At 44.7% G+C, this 2,966-nt stretch overlaps 1 pseudogene; it reads right to left on the bottom strand.

Moving 5' to 3' along the window:
* Positions 1 to 279: 279 nt before the first annotated feature.
* On the bottom strand, positions 280 to 1,956 carry LOC101428378 (WD repeat and FYVE domain-containing protein 1 pseudogene; annotated as a pseudogene).
* Between the last annotated feature and the right edge of the window lie 1,010 nt (positions 1,957 to 2,966).

Below are 2,966 nucleotides of genomic sequence, written 5' to 3'. Positions count from 1 at the left end.
TTTCCCCCTCTAAAACTCTCATGTGCTAGATTATTCCTTCAATACATATCAGCTCACTATTCACAAGGAAATTATATTGAAGTAATTTCATTCCTCAGGGAGCTATTACAGATAAATCTTTTCCTCATTAGTCTCATTTCCGGGTGTTTTCTTTTTAAAGATGATTGATTTGTTTTTAAGTGGCTACTATCCATTCGCATGACAGTGACTGTGGTGCTACTTGGGAAGGATTTCATTGGTGAAGACTGCGCTTTGTAAAGTGTTGATACAGCTCCTGGATCAATGTGGAGGAAATCCACTTGCCAGATTGCAACCAACAATGGGCATCACGTCCCATATCTTTACAACACGATTGGTCCCATAGGTCACCATTAGTTCCCTAGCAACATCCGTGGACATGTGGGAAATATTATATTTTTCTTCCTAAAAGGTTGCCAGAGAAGTTTGATCTTCATCTTTGATGGAGTCATAACAGGAGTCTCAAACACAGACTTGGAACTTGAAGTCAATGACAGGGTAACTTGAGCTCTTGCTGCTGCACTTCCCATAGACAGCCTGCCTGCATTTCTTGCAGTGATGCCGTCTTAACCCCAGTATCTTAGTGCCCCACATCTGCGTTACATTCCAGAAAAAGGGCTGTTCAGATTGCTGACAAGAATCACTTTCCAACCGCTGAGGAAGCTCTTCTCTGCTAACATGCATGTTCCACACTGCAGTTCCACCTTCTGAGGAACAAGAAAAAAAATGCCTCATCAACAGAAGGTAACAAAGTGACTGTACCCTGTCACGATGGCCCTGAAGTAGGAGTGCCTGGACTTCCCTCCCTCTGATGTCCCACATGATGATGCAGTTGTCAGATGCTCCTGAGAAGAGCAAACACTGATTAGGGTCCCTCCAGAGGCAAGTGACAATACCCTCATGTTCTTTGAGATATTCTGTTCAAGCTTCAGCAGGGTGATCTGTCCCTGGGGAGGACTTTCCCAATTCGTTCTTTCCCCATCAAAACAGGCCCAGGGACTTATGAAGCAGGCACAGACTGGCTCCAAAGTGCCATTAGAGGGAGTTAGGAAGGACACCAATACCTTCTCCAATGGCTCCCCAAAGCTGAGCTTTCCTCACCTGCCCAGCAAGTGCAGTTCTTAGCTAACTGGTCACCACAGCCTTGAGGAAGTGTTGTGTCTTTATTATTATTTTTTAAGATTTTTAAAAAAAATTTCTGTCCTCTCCCTCCACCCCCCACACCAGTTGTCTGCCCTCTGTGTCCATTCGCTGTGTGTTCTTCTGTGTCTGCTTGTATTCTTGTCAGCAGCACTGGGAATCTGTGTCTCTTTTTGTTGCGTCATCTTGCTGCATCAGCTCTCCTTGTGTGTGGCCCCACTCCTGGGCAGGCTGCACATTTTTTTGTGTGGGGTGGCTCTCCTTACGGGGCACACTCCTTGTGCGTGGGTCTCTCCTATGCAGAGGACACCCCTGCATGGCACAGCACTCCTTGTGCACATCAGCACTGTGCATGGGCCCGCTCATCACACAGGTCAGGAGGCCCTGCATTTGAACCCTGGACCTCCCATGTGGTAGGTGGATGCTCTATTCCTTGAGCCAAATCTGCTTCCCTGCTATGTCTTTAAATCTCCACATCTCTGCCCCTATCTAGGGAGAATAAAATAATGTCTGCTGCTGCCTTTTCCAGGGTGGGTTGAAACAATAGCTGCCTTCAGAGTAGGAACCCAGATGGAAATCCCTAATCAAAAACCTTGATCAGGGATTGCTTATGAACACCTCTTCTCTTGGGGAAGAGGACTTTTATGTCCCTTTATGTCAATAGCAAGCTAGCCATGGACTGGACCCCTTGGCAGTCTGCCTCGAGAGTGGGGGATGGGTGTTGGTAGCCATCACATGGAGAGAGCAACTTATAGTTTTTTACTGTAATTTTTCATCCTCTTCCACTCTTACCTGCATGCTGTACAGTGTTCTTCTGCCTCTGATGTTTCAAAATAGTTATTTCAAACAGTTCTTGCCTGTTTAATAATTGTTTTAATTGAGCAACTAAGTCCCAGAACTCCTTACTCTGCCATCTTTGCTGAAAATTCCTTTCTCTCTCATTTTTGAAAGACAGTCTCCCTGGATATAAAATTCTTGGTTTTCAGTTGTTTCCTTACAGAATTTTAATATTTCCTCTCCTTGCCTTCTTGCCTCCATGGTTTCTGATGAGAAATTGGCACTTAATCTTTTTTTTTTATTTAAGGTTTTTATTTTATTTATTTCTTTCCCCTTCCCCCCTGTTGTCTGCTCTCTGTGTCCATTTGCTGTGTGTTCTTCTGTAGCTGCTGGCATTCTTGTCATGTGACACCGGGAGACTGTGTCACTTCTTTTGTTGTGTTATCTTGCTGCATCAACTCTCCATGTGTGCGGTGCCACTCCTGGGCAGGCTGCGCTTTTTTTGTGTGAGGCGGCTCTCCTTGCAGGGTGCGCTCATTTTGTGTGGGGCACCCCTACATGGGGGACACCACTTCATTGCTCGGCACTCCCTGCTGGCAGCACTGTGCATGGGCCAGCCCATCACACAGGTCAGGAGGTCCTGAGTATTGAACCCTGGACCCTCTATATGGTAGGTGGATGCTCTATCAGTTGAGCCACAGCTGTTTCCCTGGCACTTAATCTTATTTGGACTCACTTTTATATAACATCTTTTAGATGCATCTTTTATATTGCATCTTTTAGAATCCTCTTATTTTCCTTAGCATTTGATAATTTATTATGTGATTGGGTATGGCTCTCTTTGAGTTTATCTTGTTTGTGGTTTGCTGAGCTTCTTGAATGTGCATATTCATCTCTTTCATTAAATTTGGTAAGTTTTCTGCCATTATTTATTTAAATAGTCCTTCTGCCCCTTTCTTTCTTCTCCTTCTGGTGCTCCTATGATGTGTATATTGGTATGTTTCATGGTGTGTCACAGGTCTCTTAGATTC

Source organism: Dasypus novemcinctus, chromosome 9 (genome assembly GCF_030445035.2).
Source record: "Dasypus novemcinctus isolate mDasNov1 chromosome 9, mDasNov1.1.hap2, whole genome shotgun sequence".
NCBI classification, from domain to species: Eukaryota; Metazoa; Chordata; class Mammalia; order Cingulata; family Dasypodidae; genus Dasypus; species Dasypus novemcinctus.
The sequence above is the reverse complement of the archived record's forward strand: the minus strand, read 5'-3'. Positions and strand labels throughout refer to the sequence as shown.